The sequence below is a fragment of the Lycium barbarum genome, chromosome 9 (genome assembly GCF_019175385.1).
Source record: "Lycium barbarum isolate Lr01 chromosome 9, ASM1917538v2, whole genome shotgun sequence".
NCBI classification, from domain to species: domain Eukaryota; kingdom Viridiplantae; phylum Streptophyta; class Magnoliopsida; order Solanales; family Solanaceae; genus Lycium; species Lycium barbarum.
Window position 1 is genome coordinate 55,672,570 of NC_083345.1, and position 22,318 is coordinate 55,694,887.

Consider the following 22,318-nt stretch of genomic DNA (forward strand, 5'->3'; position numbering starts at 1 on the left):
AAATGTGGCCCCAAGCCACTCACAAATCTATGCACCCGATCTCCTATGTCGGCCACCATAGTCGGGGCATATCTAGCCAAAGAATTAAATTGCATGCTATACTCTCGGGCACTCATATTTTCTTGCTTCAAATTTAGAAATCTATCTGCTCTAGCTCGGCGGACCTCGGGTGGCAAATAGTGACGGATAAAAGCATCTACAAATTCTTGCCATACAGGTGGAGGCGTATTCTCTTGTCTCGATGCTATCCAATTATTATACCACAATACCGCCACATCTCGGAGTCTATACGATTCTAACTCCACGGATTCGGTCTCGGAGGCATGAATAATTTTCAATGTCCTTATCATCTCATCTATGAAACCTTGCGGGTCTTCATCCGGCTTTGACTCGAAAAACTCCGGAGGATTCAAACTCATAAAGTCACGGGCTCGGGTACTAGCTGACATATCACTTGGGCCCGCATTGTGCCGCTGTGCCTGAGCGGTAACCAACTGTGTCAATAAGTGAATGGCCTCAGTCACTTTCTGACCCGAAGCACTCGGTGGAGGAATTGGAGCTGGAGCTCCTCCTTGTTCTTCCACATTAGGCGGGGTGGAAGAAGTATTAGATAAGGCCTCATTATGTGATTCTCCCTCTTCTATATTCATCGGAGGCTCTCTTTCTACCCGCCTTTTTGTCGTAGTCTTTCCCTTCTGGGCGGCTGTAGCTTTTCCCTTTGGCGGCATTTCTGAATTCACAACACAATATTAGGGAGGATAAAATCTTATACACGGCTCTATCGCACGATCTCATAAGAAGAAAGATGGTCATTTTTCCTAAATGCCCTGTAGCCTCTTATTTATTGATGTGGCACGCAACACACCATAAACAAGACTCTACTAGACACGGCTCGTAGACACTTCTTAGGACTGAACTGCTCTGATACCACTTTTGTCACGACCCGACTAGGGCCGCGACGGGTTCCCGGGGCTAACCACCGAGCACCGCTCACTCTACTACTTATCATGCTCATTATTCATTCTTGTATCAACTTCGTACTCAAATTATAAGAAAATCATCTTTCATTTTGAAAACTTAAACACTTTTATATGCATAAGCCTTTCGGCCATCAAAATAATATGTATACATAGTAGCAACCTCGTGAGACCATACAACTCACACTGCGTATCTACGAGCCTCTACTAGAGTACTAGACATATGGACGGGACAGGACCCTGTCATGCCCAACATATACAAATGTACACAAAAGAATAATCAAGCACCTCCGGAACAAAAGAGTGCTTTCAATCAGCTAATCATTCCTACGAGTCTGGGTCAAGCTCGCCTCCCTGTCTACCTGTGGGCATGAACACAGCGTCCAAAGAAAACAGACGTCAGTACGAACATTGCACTGAGTATGTAAGACAGGAATGAAATAAATATAATAGAAGGATCATGAGTCATAAGAGAAGGATATAACCTGCATAAGTTTCATAGGCAAATACATTTCATACATATACCATAATTCACATAATCATGGTACATATGTCATCATATCACATATATAATCATATCACATACATCATCACATCATAATCCTCATCGTTAACCCGCGTCCGGGTAACCATCAAATGCCGCCCACTAGTGGTGATCATGCCCGACCCTCTAGGCTCGGTGTAAATATAGCATCCCACCTTAGCGGTGACATGCCTGGCCATTTAGGCACGGTTGAATCATATGCAGCCCGCCTTAGCGGTGACATGCCAGGCCATTGAGGCACAGTGGAATCACATCGTCATATAGTCGATCATAACCCATCATTATTACACATCTCATGAACATATCATAATCTTATCATAGCTGGACATTTTCAAACATACATAAGCATATTATAAGCTAGCAGTATTGACCCTCTTATAGACATATCAAGACTTAGCATCATTTCACATTTATCATTAAGAGCATATATTAGACTTTGAAGGCGACTATGGCTATGCCGGGGTGACGTAAGGTCGTGAACCCCCGATTATATTATGAACATTTATGAGTATCCCGCCTCATCTCGAAGGAAATAGTATATAAGGTGAGTGTTAACAATAATGACATCATTAATGTTATAGGAGCATCATGTCATGAACTTTAGAAGCTCTATACTTTTACTCATCATCATCATTATCATACTCGTATGTAGTTTGGTATATTTACGGACTCATAAGCTCCATCACATAGGAGGATCATGGAAAGCTTGAAGGATTCATGCCTTTGAAGGAAGGGATTAGCCTTACACACCTTTGTAGTTTAACTAGTTTATCACTTGCTCGCTCTCCTTCAATGCACATGTCCTACCTTCAAGAGAATTCGTATCGAAATTAGCTAACAATCATAAGAACGGACTTACTAACGCTAGAGAAAATTGGGCAACACTTCCTTTGTTTATACTACTTTTCTCATGTTCTATGTCAACTCCCAAACATTCATGTCAACATTCACAACATCGTACAAGACAATCATCATTTATCTACATCTACCACGATTCACCATTTCTCTTCAATTTCTCCACAATTATGGTTATGACTCTCTATCGTGTTTTCTCGCATATAATACCTATTCCATGGTCTAAATGTCATTTATAATGTATCCTCGATCATAACATACCAACATTCATGATTCATCCCAACCACTATTCACTCATTTATGACCCATTTTCTATGTCTTTCTACAATTCAAGTGCCTTCACCTTCCAATACCTTAAACAAATGGTATGGTCATGAAACTTACCTTAGATGATGGATGAACAAGACTTGAATGTAAATACTCTTCTAGCACCAAAACCCTACTTCACTTCTCTTGGGATTTCTTGGCTTGGATGACTTTCACTAGGTTTCATACACTTGTTTTCATGGATTGAAGTAGTTGATCATGGATTTCCTTTGATTTTCTTATGGATGAATGTTAGAAATAATATTCTAGAGGTTTCTTGACTTGTGGAGTGAAAAATTAAATGAAAATGAAATGAGAAAGGTCCCTTATATTAAATGTTGAACCTGTCCCGACCAACTTATACGGACCAACATACGGTCCGTATATTTTTCACTGATCGTATTTGGACCGTAAGTTTGGTCCAGTGGAGTATGCCATTCTGGGCTGAATCTACGGTTTGACATACGGTCCGTGGATTTTATACGGCCAGTATGTCTTGCCGTATAATGTCCAGCTGTCCGGGACTTGTTCTCCTCGACTCGTTTCATCTCCGATCCTTGTGGAACCTTCTTGACACTTGTTTAACACCTCAATACCAATCTAAGGGACGTCATTACTCGTCTCTAAGACATCATTATGCCATCATTAACTCATCGTCCATGATTTCTACCCGACACATCACATATCTTTTACTTTCTTTACCAAACTTCTTCCTTTACGTCTAATGTCTTTAAATCTTGGTTAGGGTCGTCAAATGCTATCTCTCACTTCTCCGAATCATCGTATACCTCATGTTCCTCGCTAGCCTATTTACTGTATATTAACGGGGAATTTTCCAAGGTTTAACAGGCTGCTTGTGATTCCATCGTGCCGAAATTGCCGGACATGTCACCGCTAAAGCGGGCTGCTTATGATTCCACCACGCCTAGAAGGCCGGACATGATCACCACTAGTGGGCGGCATATGATGGTTACCCGGATGCGGGTTAATGATGATAATTTATATGATACGACGATGTATACCCTATGAAGATACATGTACTATGAGTATATATGACATATGTATGAAATGTATCCACCCTTAAAAGTTACGCAGGTTGTATCTTCACCTTATGACTTATATTTCTCTATCATGTTCATTTCATTCATGCCTTACATACTCAGTATAATGTTCGTACTGACGTCCTTTTTCTTTGGACGCTGTGTTCATGCCCACAGGTAGACAGGGAGGTGATCCAGACTCATAAAAGTCATCAGCAGATTTACAGGAGCACTCCATTATTTCGGAGGTGCTATTTGGTTTATTCTTTTGTGTCCATATATGCATTTTGGGCACGATAGGGTCCTGTCCCGTCCATATGTCTAGTACTCTAGTAGAGGCTCAAAGATACGCATGTGTGGGTAGTATGGTCTCACGATGTTACTATTGTATCTATATTATTATTTTGATAGCCGAGCGGCTTAAGTATATAAAAGTAATTATGTTTCCAAATGAAAAATGGTTTCCTATGATTGAGTATAAATTAATGAATGTACACTTAATGAGTATGATAAGTAATAGAATGAGTGGTGCTCGGTAGTTAGCCCCGGGTACCCGTCATGGCCTCTAGTCGGGTCGTGATAGGTTTGTGAGTGGCTTAGGGCCATATTTGATGGATAAGTTCTTGACAGCCTCACTTTAGGACGGTATGGACAATTCTCGCATTCAGGCCCATGCCCAGAATCTAGAAGAACGACAATAACAACAAAGGAGTGAGCGTGAGCATGATAAGGGCTATAGTAAGAGGGCCAGATCCTCGGGTCCGGCTAGTGAGTTTAGAGGAGGGCAGAGACAACAGTATTCTAGGCACTCAGGCCATTCAGTGACTAGTGCACCTCCACGATATGCAAGCCAAAGATTTGATAGACCTACTCACTCCGGATCGGGTCAGAGCTTTAGGTTCTCAGTATAGAGGTGATTCAGAATAGATGAGACCACCCTTACCGCGATATGCTCAATGCTGTAAGCTACATTAGGGACAGTGCCGATTAGGTTCAGATGTTTGCTATGCCTGCAGTCAGCTAGGCCATATCATGCGTGACTGTCCATCGATAGGTAGTCGGGGTAGGGTCCAGGCCACAGGGTCAGTAGCTGGGTCATCATCAGCTATACGCCCTCCGGGGCAAGGCTCACAAACACCAGCTGGCCGTGGCAGAGGCAGAGGAGGAGCTCCCAGTTCTAGTGGTCCTCAGCACCGTATTTATGCTCTAGCGGGGTGACAGGATCTTGAGTCCTCCCACGATATCGTTACAGGTATATTATCGATATTTTCTCATGATGTATATGTATTGATTGATCCGAGTTCTACATTGTCATATATTACTCGTTATATTGATGATCGTATTGGGGTGAAACCTGAGGCAATTAAACCTTTTGAAGTATCTACACCCATTGGTGATCCGGTGATAGCTAGCCGGGTATATAGAAATTGTGTAGTTATGATGTGTGATCATCATACTGTTGCTAATTTACATGTCATAATGGGTATGGATTGGTTGGCTTCTTTCTATGCCAGTGTTGATTGCAGAACAAAAATGGTTCGTTTCCAATTTTCGGGAGAACCAGTTCTAGAATGGAAGGGTAGTACAGCGTCTCCAAGAGGTAGGTTTATTTCCTATCTCAAGGAAAGGAAAATGATTGCTAAAGGCTGTATTTATCACCTAGTTCGGGTTCAAGATATAGAGGCAGAGTTGCCCAATCTCCAATATGTCCCTGTGGTGAATGAGTTTCCGGGTGTGTTTCTAAATGAGCTTCCAGCCTTCCACCGGAGCGGGAGATTCATTTCGCTATTGATGTGCTACCCGATTCTAAGCCCATATCTATTCCTCCTTATAGAATGGCTCCCGCAGAGTTGAAAGAGTTGAAGGAACAATTGAAGGACTTACTTGAGATAGACTTTATTAGGCCTAGTTCATCACCGTAGGGAGCACCTGTGTTGTTTGTAAGGAAGAAGATAGCTTCTTGCGAATGTGTATTGATTACAGACAGCTGAATAAGGTGACGATCAAGAATAAATATCTATTTCTAAGGATTGATGATCTATTTGATCAATTGCAGGGTGCCAAATGGTTCTCAAAGATAGACTTAAGATTTGGGTATCACCAGGTGAGAGTTAGGGAGAAAGATATTCATAAGACGACCTTCAGAACTAGATATGGTCATTTCAAGTTCCGGGTGATGTCGTTTGGACTAACTAATGCACAAGCAGTATTCATGGATTTAATGAACAATGTGTTCAGGCCTTTCTTAGACAGGTTTTTGATTGTGTTTATCGACGATATCTTGGTATACTCACGATCCGAGGTGAAACATGCAGATCATTTACGCACCGTCCTTAGAATTCTTCAGGCTCCGGAGGTATTTGCAAAATTTTCAAAATGTGAGTTTTGGTTGAATTTTGTGACCTTTCTGGGGCATATTATTTCAGCTGATGGTATTCGGGTGGATACCCAGAAGATTGAATCTGTGAAGACTTGGCCAAGGCCTACAACACCTATGAAGGTTCGTAGTTTTTTGGGTTTGGCAGAATATTATAGAAGATTTGTAGAAGGCTTTTCTTCTATTTTTGCACCACTGACAAAGCTGACTCAGAAAGCAGCTATATTTCAATTGACGGATGCTTGTGAGCGCATTTTTCAAAAGTTGAAGAATAGATTGACTTCGACCTCGGTTCTGACACTTTCAGAAGGATCGGAAGGCTATATTATTTATTATGATGCTTCAGACGTTGGGTTAGGGTGTGTGTTGATGCAGCATGGTAAGGTGATTGCTTATGCTTCAAGATAGTTGCGGAAATATGAGAAAAACTATCCAACCCATGATCTTGAGCTAGCTGCGGTGATTCATGCATTGAAAATGTAGAGGCATTATTTGTATGGTGTTCATGTTGATATTTATATGGATCACAAGATCCTTCGGTATATTTTCAAGCAGAAAGAGTTGAATTTACGACAAAGGCCATGGTTGGAGCTGTTGAAAGACTACGATGTTAGCATTCTATATCACCCAGGGAAGGAGAATGTCGTAGTCGATGCTCTTAGCCGTAGATCTATGGGTAGCTTATATGATGTTCAGCCAGAGAAAAGAGAGTTAGCTCGTGAGCTCCAGCAGTTAGCCAACCTAGGGGTTCGGGTAATGGTCTCGGGCAATATAGGAGCTACCATTCAGAATTCAGCTATCTCGTCACTGGTAGTTGAGGTGAAAGAGCGCCAGTATGAGGATCCCATACTAGTTCAGTACATGAATACACTTTCTCGAAAGAACAAGTCATCCTTTGAGATTTTTGCAGATGAAGTTCTCCGATGTTGAGGCAGATTGTGTGTTCCCGATACTATAGGATTACATCATCAGATTTTGGAGGAAGCCTATTGTTCCTGTTATTCTGTTCATCCAGTAGAGATGAAAATGTATCATGATTTCAAATCTATATATTGGTGGAACGGAATGAAGAAAGACATAGCGAAATTCGTAGCTCAATCCTAACTGTCAACAGATAAAAATTGAGCATCAAAAAACCAGTGGATTGTTGCAAGCTATGGAAATTCCGACTTGGAAATGAGAAGTGATTAATATGGATTTCATCGCAGGCTTACCTCGTTCTCAGCATAAGTAAGATTCTATATAGAGAATTGTGGATCGACATACGAAGTCAACTCATTTTCTACCAGTCAGAACTATATACGCAGCTGAAGATTATGCAAGGCTTTATGTCAAAGAGATAGTACGAATCCATTGTGTTCCAGTATCTATTATTTCCGATAGAGGAACACAGTTTACAGCTAATTTCTAGAAGTCCTTCCAAGAAGGTTTGGGGACTCAAGTGAGTCTTAGTACAACATTTTATCCACAGATTGATGGACAAGCTGAGAGTAGCCTCCAGACCCTCGAGGATATGCTACGACATGTGTGTTGGATTTTGGAGGTAGTTAGGATGATCACCTACCGCTTATTGAGTTTGCTTATAACAATAGTTATCAGTCTAGCATCCAAATGGCCCCGTATGAGGCTTTATGTGGGCGCAAGTGCATATCACTATTTGGGTGGTTCGACGTGGGAGAAACTAAACTAATAGGGGTAGACTTGATCCAGCAAGCCATAGAGAAGGTCAAGCTTATCCAGGATCGATTATTAATAACTCAGAGTCGTCAGAAATCTTATGCAGATAATCGTCGACGAGACTTAGAATTCCAAGTGAAGGACTGGGTATTCTTGAAGGTGTCGCCGATGAAGGGCATCATGCGGTTTGGTAAGAAGGGAAAATTTAGTCCTCGGTACATTGGGACTTATGAGATTGTACGCAAGGTAGGCCAGGTGGCTTATGAATTAGATCTACCTTCGGATTTGAAATCAGTCCATCCGATTTTTCATGTATCGATGCTTCACAAGTGCATTGGGGATCCCCCCAGAATTGTACATGTGGATAATGTTGAGGTACGTAATGTTTTTTTTATGATTCCTTGGTCGTGTGTGACCATTATTGTTATTGTTATTGTAGTCCTATGAGGCATTGTGTAATCTGGGTTGTTGAGACAGGATGGTAGTGGCATTTTTACAGGGGAAACTCTGGCGAAATTTCTGTAGAATCCTTAAGAGTCTAACATTCGAGGATGAATGTTTCCAAAGAGGGAAGGATGTTACACCCTGTGATTTTGTACATTCAGATTCGCCGCGAGTTCGAGGGGTTATAAAGGTTAAATAAGATTAGACAAGTTTATCTTATAGTTATAAAGGGTTAAGTTCATGTTTAGCAGGTATTGGAAAGATTAAAGGTTGAACAATCGACGGGAATTTATTTTCAGGAAAAAATGGGTTTTACAGTTGGATATACGAACCGCATAATTTTTACAGACCATGTATCTGGCTAACCTCCACCGTAAATTAGTTCCAGAAAGGGTGAACCACTGGTTAAGATTTACAGTCCAATTATACGGACCGTACAATTTTTACGGATCGTATATTTGGCTGACTCCCACCTTAAATTATTTTCGGAAGGGGCGTATCACTAGTAAGGATTTACGGTTCGATTATACGGACCGTAAAGTTGACCGTAAATCTAGGTCTGGCCAGATTCCTTTTAAGTTATATATATCCGACCCTTACTCATTTATTTCATTTTCAACATTTCCCAAATCTTTGCGAGCCCTAGAACCTTCTTCCAAATATATCCAACGAAACTCAAGTGAAATCAAAGATCAAAAGGTAAGAATCAAGGGATTCAAGTGTTGAAAGGCTCACTAGGATTGTAGAGTCCAAGAATTTCTTTGGTGTTGAAGTTAAGGTTTCACTCAAGTGGAATAGTTTATCCAAAGCTTGATTTTGTGTGGTTAAGGTAAGTTCCAATATCTATTTTCATGTTATTAAGAATGCTTGGTTATTGAACAACTTGATCTATGGAAGAAAATAAATGAGGAAGTCCAAATATGGATTTGATGGTATTTTTAGTAGCAAATTAACTTGGCTTGAAAATGTTGGAATAGTTTTAGTACAATCTTCTTATGAAAGGTAATAATGATGATGAGGAAGTCTTGTATACAAGTGCATATGGTGTTGTGTTGTGTTGTAGTTATAGTTATGGGTTGATTATGAAAGGGAATTTTAGGGATTGAATGAGTCTCTTAATTATGGTATTGTTAATAATGTCATTGCTGATTGGGAGTTGTGTTGGAATCTAGTAGAATTAGATTAAATAGGGGGGATGCTGCCCAATTTTTCGTTAGCTCACGAATTATACTAGTTTAAACTTAAGAGTGTCTTTGAGACCTAACCTTGATATGAATCCTCTTGAATGTAGATTTCTTGAGCTCTGGAGAAGAACGTTAAGTAGTTAAGAAGACATAGAAGTATGTAAGGCTAACTGTTATATCCCGTGTTTTAACACGTTGGAAAAATTTGGAAATATTCTTGGCTGGTAAGAAATAAGGTTATAATTAATTTTTATTTGACATAGGAGTTGTGCATGAAAAAAATATTGTTGTGAAAGTGTGGGATAAGGCTAAGGGTAAATTTTGGAATTTTGGAAATTAGTTTCGGGAATTACAAAATGTGATTTACAAGTTATTGGGCTCAACAAATTGAAATGAATTGAGGCCCAAAGAGGGTTGCTTGGCCGGCTATAATGGCCTTGGTCCAAGCCCATTTCTTGGTCATGTGCTTGGTCATGTGACCAAGTCTTTATAATATATACATTAGAAGACTTATGATAAGTATGAAACAAGATAAACAAGAGCAAAAAATAGAAGAAGAGAAAGAAGGTCTCGGGTTTGGGAGGAAAAATTGGCTACCAAAAATATTGTTCTAAAAAATTTTCTCTTGTTGGATTTCCACTAATTCAAGGTCCCTTTGTAACTTGGTATAGTTGGTTTGGAGGGAGAAGGATTAGAATCATCAAAGTGATCATACCTCCAAGTGAAGAAGGCTTGAGGAAAAGGTAAGAATTTCTCATTTATCTTTGTGTTATGAAGTCTTGTTTGTGTTGTAGTATATAGAAATGTGTTGATTGTATGGAAAAATGGAAGTTTGCAAAGTGGGTTTGGAATATGGCTTGTAGCCGTGGGCATGTGTGTATGGTGTGGTTATAATGTGTTGAATTCATGTTATATTCTAGTTGTGATTGTGATGAAATGCATATGGGAATTGAGAGTTGGATGAATTTACTTGATATTGATAAAATAGGCATATGGCCGTAGGGTGTGTTTGGCTTGGGATAGAAATGAATTAAGTTGTTTAGTGTGTAATTGTGATGATCATTGATGAGTTTAGAAGTTGGAAGCATGTTATGAAGTTGTATGCCAAAGGTTTGATGTTTTGCACAAGTTATGACTTTGGCGGAAAGTTGTATATTATGTATGTCGTGTGTATAACTTGAGGAAACGATATGAGATATTTCGAAAACTATATTGTGATGATCTTGATCAATAATGAATGTGAAATCATGGATATTAGTTTGAAGATTTAGGTTGGGGTGAAGGTTATATCATGTTGTTAAAAAGATGGCTAGTTGAAGGTTATTGTGTTTCTAATGGTTGTTGTTGATGTTGATGTTGTTGTTTGGGTTGTTGTTGATGGTTTTTAGCCGAGTTGAATTCTCGGGGGTGCTATATGTATAGGGGAAGTGCTGCCAAAATTTCGATAGACAAATATGCCATAAGTTGAAATTATGGTATTCATAACTTACAATTGGTAAATGTGACCATTTGCAGATTTTCGACGAAACGGGTAGTGAGCTTGGATAGGCGTGCAAAGCTCAAAAGGTATGTAAAGCCACCCGATCCTTCTTTTGGCATGCCTAAGTATATTAGAACCGGATTCGGGCCTCGAAAGACTTTCTGCCCATCGGAATCCGCAATTTAAAATCTCGCTTTTTCCTTCAGTAAGATTGAGCCCTTTTGGTTTGTATTCTTGAAGATTATGCAAATTTGCTCTAAATTACTTGGAAAGCTATAGAATGTCCGTAGAACCTTTTTAGGTGACCCCATAAGCTTAGAGGGCATAATTTGAGCCCGCCGCCTTGTTTGTCCCGAGGCGGGCCCGCTATTTCCGGTTTTGCCCTTAATGTACTTAAGTCTTCTTTTCGAGCAGTTCTTAAAAGAAACGTTTTGACTACTATTCTAATTACCTAACAAACATTGTTTTAAATATCCCATTGAGTCAGATAAATTGTTCTGACACTCGGAACGATTTCAGAAAGGTTATACTTCTGTAATTTATTATGATATCCGAAACTCGTTTATTATGTTCCCGTTCGACTTCATTGGATCGGTTTGTCTTTGATATGTCTCATCGAGTCTATTAAAACATTTATCATATTTTAATTGCATTAGTCTCTCACTACTCCATTCGTGGATGCCCCAATGTTTCCCACACTGAGCCCGGGCCAGGATATGTTGTCAAGCGTGATCCTTTGCATTGTTCGCCGTGCCTCGATGTGAGGGGGCAGGTATACGCGTACATGGGTTTGTGGAGTATGCTGTGCCATGTACGCTTGTTCTGATATGATTTGCTATGGCCATCTGATATGATATATTATGATGCGGGGTTATGCCCCCTTTTCTGATTCTTCTGTGTTGTGGCACCAGCGTCGGGAGGGTGGCCACGTTCTGTCTGCCGAGTCCCTTGGTGGGGGCCGGATTTGATATGACATATGTTTCTGTACACACTCTGCATGTTTTGAAAATATGTATCTGATACTTTGGGTCTTCTGTTTACTTTCTGTACGCTCTGTACCAGTTATGATTTTGTTTCTGTAATTCAGGCTTTACATATTCAGTACATATTTCGTACTGACCTCCTTTCTTCGGGGGCTGCGTTTTCATGCCGCGCAGGTACTGACGACAGGTTTGCCGATCCGTCTGTCTAGGACATCTTTTCTGCCAGTTGGAGCGCTATTTTATCCAGAGCCATCTTTTGGTACAGTCTGTCACTTCTACATATATTCTCGTTCATGGGTACGGCGGGGCCCTGTCCCGTCATATGATTCTGTCGGTCTGTTTAGAGGTCTGTGGACATGTTTGTGGGTTGGGGTCTTTCTGTACAGATGTGTGCTTATGATGTGTTTCGGCGATCCCATTCGCTACGGCGGCCGGTCCGCATATATTTAAATGTTGCTTTGTTGGCCCTGTGTGGCCTTTGTTGGTATTTTCTGCGTGCAGGGTATATGGGATAGTCCGTAAAACAAAGGAAACTCTGCCGAAATTTTTCTGGAAATTATCTAAATTTGAAATAAAGCCTTGTCAGCTTCTGCTATATACTAGAATGCGTTTGAGTGCTCAGATCGGGCACTAGTCACGGCCTACGGGGTTGGGTTGTGACACTAACCCTTCTTTCTTAAGGCATGATTCCATTGTTGTACACCTGTACATGAAATTCACAATGTCTTCCATGATAACCCCATTACTAGAAGTGCTAAAGTTCATAATTCTTGATACTCTAATGATACCATTGATGTCGTCATACGATAGTTGGTCTTTTAGGAAAAGGTATAGTGATGAGGATGACAATGTCGCTCTTACTTGTGTATTCATATATATAGATGAAGCTATGTTGTGACACTGAGCCTGTATAGCCGGGTATGATATCTATTGCGCAACACCACTGATCAGTTTGGTACGGATAACACCGAGCCTTATTATGGCCGGGTATGGATAACACCGAACCTACATGGTTGGGTATGGTATTATTATGTGTATGTATATATATAGGAGGTCTTCTTTAGAGAAAAGGTAAGTAAGTATGATAAATGTTTCAAGAGGTATAAATAGCTCTTCTAGCTTATGTTATCTTTCATGTTTTTATCATGTTACTACTTATGCCTTACATACTCAGTATATTGTTCGTACTGACATCCTTTTGTTTGTGGACGATGCGTTCATGCCCGCACATGAACAGGGAGACATACTTGACCCTTAGGCTGCTTCATCAGAGATTGCCTAGCGAAGCTCCATTCGATTCGGAGCTGCAGCCGTTGGTACTATTCTTTTGTCTACATACATGGGCATGGAGAGGTCATGTCCGGTCTTTATGATGTTACATACTCTTTGAGAGGCTGGTAGACAGTCGGGTATAGCTAGATATCTCTCAGCCTTGTTGGCTCATACTTTGTATATTGTTTTGATAACTTTGTCGGCTTGTGTATATTTATGGGTGTATTTGATGATGTTGATATAAAAGTGCCTTAGTCCGTTGGAATTTGTATTATTGATGCATAGGAATTGCGAGTTAGCTATGTGGCTCACCTAGATATGATTGTGAAGTTATAATGAGAGGTGCTCGGTGGAATAGTTCCAGGTGCCCGTCTCGGCCCTCCGGTTGGGTCGTGACAGTTTGCATACAATAACAACTATTATTCGAGTATTGATATGGTGCCTTTTGAGGCCTTTTATGGTAGGAGATGTAGGTCTTCGATTGGTTGGTTTGATGGGTTCGAGGCTCGGCTTTGGAGTACAAATTTGCAGAGAGAGCCCCTTGATAGAGTGAGAGTTATTCAGGCCAAGCTTTTGAAGTTTTCTATTGGTGACCAAGTTCTATTGAAGGTTTCACCCATGAAGGGTGTCATGAGGTTTGGTAAGAGAGGCAATTTGAGCCCCGGGTATATTGGTCCGTTTGAGATTGTGGACTGTATCGGTGATGTAGCTTATGAGTTGGCATTGCCGCCAGGCTTGGCGGGAGTTCATCCAATTTTTCATGTTTCGATGCTAAGGAAGTACCATGCCGACGGTACATACATTGTTCGTTGGGATTCTATATTGTTTGATGAGAATTTGACTTATGAGGAGGAGCCTATCGTGGTCTTAGATAACTGAGGTCAAAGGAGATTGCTTCTGTGAAGGGGAAATGGAAGCACTGTCTTGTTGAGGAGGCTACTTGGGAGAATGAGTCTGACATGCGTAGCCGATATCCTCAGTTGTTTATTGATTCAGGTATTCCCTGTTTTCCTTCTTTTCTTCGCTCGAGGACGAGCGACGGTTCAATTAGTATCTGATGTAACGACCCGTTTGGTCGTTATAGTCTTTTCAGCATTTTTGCTCGTTCTTAAGCATTGATTAGCTCATTTTTTACCCGAAAAGACCGTTGGCACACTTTCCGAAGTGTCTAGACCGGATTTAGGCAACCTTTGTGAAAAATGGTAGACCCGAAGTTGATTTTTGGATAAACGAAGTTTTTTTGGAATTTCGTTGATTCCGAGAGGTTCGGATGGTCATTTAGAACTTGGGTGTGTATTTGATTCGGTTCCTAATGCACTCAGATGCATTTCGTGAATTGGGTTGGGAAATTGGAATTAAGGCATCGGGGGTTGACTCAATCAACAAGACCTCCGTTGGGAATTCCGAGGCCACGGGCTTGTCCGTAGAGCGTTTTTATGTGTGTCTATGTGTATTGTATGTGAGCAGATGGCCTCGGAAATTAGTCCGAAAATCGGATCAAATTGTGAAACTTGGGAAGTTTTCTGGTGTCTGGTGCCCACTTTGGCGGCACCAGTGTTACACCTCGGAAATTTCCCCGTGAACGTACAACGAATAGACTAACAAGAATATGAGTATATGGTGTTTTAATTAGAAGGGAATGACGTTTGACGACCCTAAGTATGATTTCAAAGGCAATGGGAACAAGAGAGAGGTTATGCTCCACAATGACTAATTATAGGTTTTGAAGAATTGAATGTTGCTGATTTGCATTTTTGCCAGTCGACCGTAAAGTGAAATACGGACCGTAATGTAGTATACGGCCCGTAAACCACCATGTCGTATTCCAACATACAAAACTTAAACTTTCTGTCAAATGTTTAAATGGTTAAATACGACTTGGAATACGGACCGTAAATTGAAATACGGCTCGTAAACCGTGATCGTAAATCGCCATGATCCTCAGCATACCTTTCTGGTTTTGATATGCTTAAATATGACCATGATATACGGCCCGTAAACTGGAATACGGACCGTAAACTGGGTTTACGACCACTGTGCACTTCAACTACTGTTCATTCCGGATCAGATTTTAAGTCATTAAAAGGAGACCCAAGCTCATTAAATTCATTTCATCTTCACGATATTTCTCTCTAGAAACCTCTAGAGTATTCTCTAATCTTCATCTACAAGGAAACAAAGGAAATCAAAGATCAATATCAAGAATTCAAGTGAATCAAGTGTATGAAACTCATTAAGGTTCGTCCAAGTTAAGAAATTTCAAGAGAAGCAAACTAGGGTTTTGGTGCAAGAAGAGTAATACCACTCAAGGCTTGTTCCTACAACATCTAAGTTAAGTTTTATGGCATTTACATGTTATTTAGGGTATGGAAGAGCTGGAACACTTAGATTATAGAAAGGTATAAGAAGTGGGTCATGAAAGTGTGAATAGTAGCATTGGTGAGTAAAGGTTTGAATTGAGACATGATCATTGATAATTTGTGATTATGAATACGTTATAAATGACATTTGGGCCATGAAATAAGTATTATATATGAGGAAACACGATAGTAAGCTATAACCACGAATGTGGAGAAATTGGAGAAAAATGGTGGATTTTGGTCAATGTATATAAATGATGATTGTTGATTGCAATATCGTGAATGTTGTTGTGAGAGTGTGGGAGTTCATATAGAACATGGGAAAAAGTAGTATAAACAAAGGAAGTGCTGCCCAATTTTCCCTAGAAATAGTCACGCGTTCTTATAGTCGAATTAACTAACGTTAGTGCGAATTCTTTCTTGAAGGTAGAAACGTGACATTGAAGGAGGACAAGTGAACGATAGCTTAGTTAAATGCCAAAGGTATGTAAGGCTTATCCCCTCTTTCAAAGGCATGAATCTTTCAAACTTTCCATGGTCCTCCTATATGATGGAACTTATGAGTCCTTAAATATACTAAATTACATACGAGCATGATAATGATGATAATGAGTTGAAGTATAGAGATTCGATAGTTCATGATATGATGATTCCGTAACACTGATGATGTCATTATTGATAACACTCACCTTATGCACTCTTTCCTTTAAGGTGAGGCAAGGTACTCATAAATGTTCATAATATAATCGGGGGCTCACGACCTTACGTCACCCTGACATAGCTATGGTTGTCTTCAAAGTCTAATGTATGCTCCTAATGCTAAATGTGAAATAATTCTAAGTCATGATATGTCTATAAGATGATTAATGATGCTAGCTTGTAATATGCCTATGCTATGTATGAAAATGCCAAACTATGATAAGATTGTGATACGTGCATGAAATGTGCAATAGTGATGGGGTTATGATTGATTATGTGATGATGAAGTACAACCGTGCCAGAATGGTCGGGCATGTCACCGCTAAGGCGGGATGCATTTGGTTCCACCGTGCCTAGATGGCCATCCATGTCACCGCTAAGGCGGGCTGCGATGTTACACCGAGCCTAGAGGGCCGGGCATGATCACCACTAGTGGGCGGCATATGATGGTTACCCGGACGCGGGATAACGATGAGGATTGTGATGTGATGAGATATGTGATGTGATGACATATTTACTATGATAATATAAAATATGATAGATGTACGAAATGTATTTGCTTACGACACTTTTGCAGGTTATGTATTTCTCTTATAGCTCACGATCCTCCTATTATATTTATTTCACTCTTGTCTTACATACTCAGTACAATATTCGTACTGACGTCCGTTTTCTTTGGACGCTGTGTTCATGCCCACAGGTAGATAGGGAGGAGAGCTCGACCCAGACTCGTAGGAGCCGTTAGCTGATTGAAAGCACTCCTTTGTTCCGGAGGTGCTTAATTATTCTTCTGTGTATATTTGTATATGTTGGGTTCGACGGGTTCCTGTCCCGTCTATACATTTTGTACTTCAGTAGAGGCTCGTAGATACACAGTGTGGGTTATGTGGTCTGAGAGGGTCACTATGGTATAATTGTATACATATTATTTTGATGGCCTAAAGGGCTTGTGTATATGAAACTATTTATGTTTACAAATGAAACCTGACTTTCTTATGATTTGAGTATAAAAATCGATAAAAGAGTAGTTAATGAGCATGATGAGTAGTAGAACGAGCGGTGCTTGGTGGTTAGCCCCGGGTACCCGTCGCGGCCCTAGCTAGGTCGTGACAACCAGCACCCCGGCAGCGGTATTGCTGGAGCGGTAACCCTGCTGCTGTAGCGGCCCAAGCGTTTTAGGCTTGATCACTGAAGCGGTCAAGTGATCGCCAAAGCGGCGTCGCTGTGGCAGTCCCAGTGCTGCTATAGCGGGTGACGGGCAGTTGGTAAATTGATGAAGTGTTAAAGCCCTTAGACCCTCATTATTTTCCATCTCGATATTTGAGCTTGAGGGAACTATTCTTAGGGTTAGAGGGCTATGTTGTGTATTGTGACTCTTTCGGTGAGGGATTAGGATGCATATTGATGCAACATGGTAAAGTTATTGCATATGCTTCGAGACAATTGTGGAAACATGAAAAGAATTATCCAACTCATGATCTCGAATTGGCTGCGGTTATTCATGCCTTAAAAATATGGAGGCATTATTTGTATGGTGTGCATGTTGATATCTATACAGATCACAAAAGGCTTCAATACATTTTCAAGCAAAAGGAGTTGAACCTGCGGCAGAGGCGGTGGTTAGAATTGTTAAAAGATTATGATGTGAACATCTTGTGCCACCTCGGAAAAGCAAATGTAGTAGCCGATGCGCTTAGCCGCTGATCGATGGGCAGTTTATTTGATGTCCCTCAGGAAAAGAAAGAGATGGTTCATGAGCTCCGCCAACTAGCTAATCTTGGAGTACATGTAATAGATTCGGGTAATGTGGGGATTAGCATCAAGGATCCCATAATTTCGTCCTTGGATATGGAAGTGAAAGAACAGCAATATGAAGATCCTCAATTGTGTCATTACAGAGACATATCTCATGGAAAAGGGTAGTCTTCATTTGAAGTTTCTATGGATGGAATTCTTAGGTACCGAGGCAGACTATGTGTGCCGAATGTAGCAAAATTGTGCCAACGAATTCTAGAAGAAGCACATTGTTCTCGGTATTCTATTCACCCAGGTGCAACCAAAATGTATCATGATCTCAAGATGATGTATTGGTGGGATGGCATAAAAAGAGACATAGCGGAATTTTTAGCGCAGTGTCGAAGTTGTCAATAGGTAAAAGTTGAACATCAAAAGCCAGGAGGCTTATTGCAAGTAATGGAAATCCCTACTTGGAAATGAGAGGTGATCAACCTGGATTTTATTGTGGGGTTACATCGTTCTCGTGGCAAGTATGATTCTATATGGGTGATCGTGGATAGATTAACAAAGGCAGCTCATTTTCTTCCTGTTAGAACTACCTACTCAGCAGAAGATTATGCGAGGTTATATCTCAAGGAAATCGTGCGACTCCATGGCATACCATTATCTATTATTACAGATAGAGGAGCACAGTTTACAGCCAGGTTTTGGAAGTATTTTCAAGAAGGTCTAGGTACTCAGGTGAGACTTAGTACGACATTTCATCCACAGACTGATGGACAAGCCGAACGTACTATTTAGACCTTGGAAGATATGCTACGAGCATGTGTGCTGGATTTCGGTGGTAGTTGGGATGACCATTTGCAGCTAATCGAATTCGCATACAACAATAGCTATCATTCTAGTATTCAAATGGCTCCTTATAAAGCTTTATATGGAAGGAAGTGTAGATCTCCAATTGGATGGTTTGAAACAAAAGAAGCACAATTAATAGGCCCCGAATTGATTCAACAAGCGGTAGAAAAAGTTAAGGTGATTCGAGATCGATTGCTAAAAGCCCAAAGTCGCCAAAAGTCTTATGCGGACAATCGCCGTCGGGACTTGGAATTCCAGGTTGATGATTGGGTATTTTTGAAAGTATCGCCAATGAAAGGGGTGATGAGATTTGGCAAGAGAGGGAAGCTAAGTCCTAGATGCATTTGACCCTATAAAATTATCCGCAGGGTGGGTCATGTGGCCTATGAATTGGACTTACCCTCGGAGCTTGAATCAGTCCATCCAGTCCTCCACGTATCGATGCTCCGCAAATGTGTTGGAGATCCCACAAATATTGTCCCGATAAGTGATGTGCAAGTGACAGAAAAGCTAACCTATGAAGAAGTGCCTATTGCTATTCTAGACAGGCAAGTGCGAAGAATTCGAAATAGAGAGGTAGCTTCAGTCAAAGTCTTATGGCGAAACAACAATCGGAAAGAAATGACTTGGGAGGCAGAAGAGAAGATGAAGTCCAAGTACCCGCATTTATTTCAACCCTCATAGGAGATTCAAGATGAAACGCCAACGATATAAGGTATGTATGCTTACTTTCTATGCTTTTGGTCGTGTGTGGCCATAGATATGTTGATATTGTGATGTATCCCTATGAGACGATGATATAATGGGTTGTTGTGACAGGTTGGTAGTGCCAAATTACAGGGGAAACTCCGGCGAAATTTTCGTAGAATCCCGAGTGGTTTAACATTCGAGGACGAATGTTCCAAAAGGGGGGAAGAATGTTACACCTTGGAAAAATCCCCTGTATATGTACAGTGAATAGGATAACAAAGGACATAGAGTATGTGATGTTTTGATGAGTAAGAAATAGTATTTGATGACCCTCAACGAGATTTCAAAGGCATATAATGCAAGGAAAGAAAGTTGCCAAGGAAAGCGAATCACATGTTGTGTATCGGATAAGAATTTCGAACAAAGAGTCTGTGATGGCATAATGATGTCTTGGGGACAAGTAATAATGCCCCTTAGATTGGTATTGAGATGGTAAACAAGTGTTAAGAAGGTTCCATAAGGATCGGAGATCAAACGAGTCGACGAGAACGAAAACGGAACCACTGGCATTATACGGCCCAACCTACGGACCGTACAAATTGTACCAGCCGTATGTTGGACCGTATAATTGGCCAAGGAGGGCAGCATCTACTGGACCAAACATACGGCCACACATACGGTTCGTATAAATAGTACGGACCGTATGTTGGTCCGTATAACATGGTCGGCCAGATTTTAAGTTTAAGTATAAGGATCCCCTTTTCATTCCATTTCATTTCATTTTCACTCCACACTTCAAGAAACATCTAGAATACTCTCTAACACTCCTCCACAGGAGAATCAAAGGAAAACTAGGATCAACAACACCAAATCCATGAAACAAAGTGTATGAAACCCAAGTAGAGTTCATCTTTCTCAAGAAAACCCAAAAGAAGTGAAGTAGGGTTTTGGTGCTAGAAGAGAAAATCCATTCGAGGCTTGTTCAACCATCATCTAAGGTAAGTTTCATGAATAAACCATGTTGTTTAAGGTATTGGAAGGTTAAGATACTTGAATTGTAGGAAGACATGAGAAACGGGTCATTAATGAGTTAATAGTGTCATGTATGGATGGTAGTTGGATTGATTCATAAATGTTGGGGTATTGCGATTATGAATACGCTATAAATGACATTTAGGCCATGAAATAAGTACTATATACGAGGAAGCGCGATAGTAAGCTATAACCATAAATATGGGGAAATTGAAGAGGAATGGTGGATTATGGTGAATGTATATAAATGGTGATTGTTGATTGCAATATTGTGAATATTGTTGTGAGAGTTTGGGAGTTGATATAGACTATGGGAAAGGTAGTATAAACCAAGGAAGTTCTGTCCAATTTTCTCTAGAAATAGTAGCGCGTTCTTATAGTCGAATTAACTAACGTTAGTGAGAATTCTCTCTTGAAGGTAGAGACGTGATATCGAAGGAGAACAAGTAAGCGATAGCTTAGTTAAACGTCAAAGGTATGTAAGGCTTATCCCTTCCTTCAGAGGCATGAATCTTTCAAGCTTTTCATGATCCTCCTATATGATGGAACTTACGAGTCCTTAAGTATACTAAATTACATATGAGCATGATAATGATGATAATGAGTTAAAGTATAGAGGCTCGATAGTTTATGATATGATGATCACACAACGCTAATGATGTCATTGTTTTTAACACTCACCTTATGCACTATTTCCTTCAAGGTGAGGCAAAGTGCTCATAAATGTTCATAATATAATCGGGGGTTTACGACCTTACGTCACCCCGACATAGCAATGGCTGTCTTCGAAGTCTAATGTATGCTCCTAATGCTAAATGTGAAATGATGCTAAGTAATGGTATGTTTATGAGATGATCAATAATGCTAGCTTATAATATGCCTATGTTAAGTATGAAAATGCCAGCTATGATAAGATTGTGATACGTTCATGAAATGTGCAATAGTGATGGGTAATGATTGATTATGTGATGATGAAATTCCACCGCGCCAGAATGGCCAGGCATGTCACCTCTAAGGCGCGCTGCATATAGTTCCACCGTGCCTAGATGGCTGGGCATGTCACCGCTAAGGCAGGCTGCGATGTTACACCGAGCCTAGAGGGCCGGACGCGGGTTAACGATTAGGATTGTGATGTGACGGGATATGTGATATGACGAGATACGTGATGTGACGAGATATATGATGTGATGACATATGTACCATGATTCTGTAAAACATGATATATGTACGAAATGTATTAGCTTATGACACTCTGGCAGGTTATATCTTCCTCTTATGGCTCATGATCCTCCGATTATATTTATTTCATTCTTGCCTTACATACTCAGTACAATGTTCGTACTGACGTCCGTTTTCTTTGGACGCTGTGTTCATGCCCACAGGTAGACAGGGAGGCGAGCTCGAGCCAGACTCATAGGAGCTGTTAGCCGACTGAAAGCACTCCCTTGCTCCGGAGGTGCTTGATTATTCTTTTCTGTACATTTGTATATGTTGGGCTCGACGGGGTCCTGTCCCGTCTATGCGTTTTATACTTCAGTAGAGGCTCGTAGATACAGAGTGTGGGTTATGTGATTTGAAAAGGTTACTATGGTATAATTGTACATACATATTATTTTGATAGCCTAAAGGGGCTTATGTATATGAAACTATTTATGTTTACAAATGGAATATAACTTTCTTATGATTTGAGTATAAAACCGATAAAAGAGTAGTTAATGAGCATGATGAATAGTAGAGCGAACGGTGCTCGGTGGTTAGCCCCGGGTACCCATCGCGGCCCCTAGCTGGGTCGTGACAATATAACAT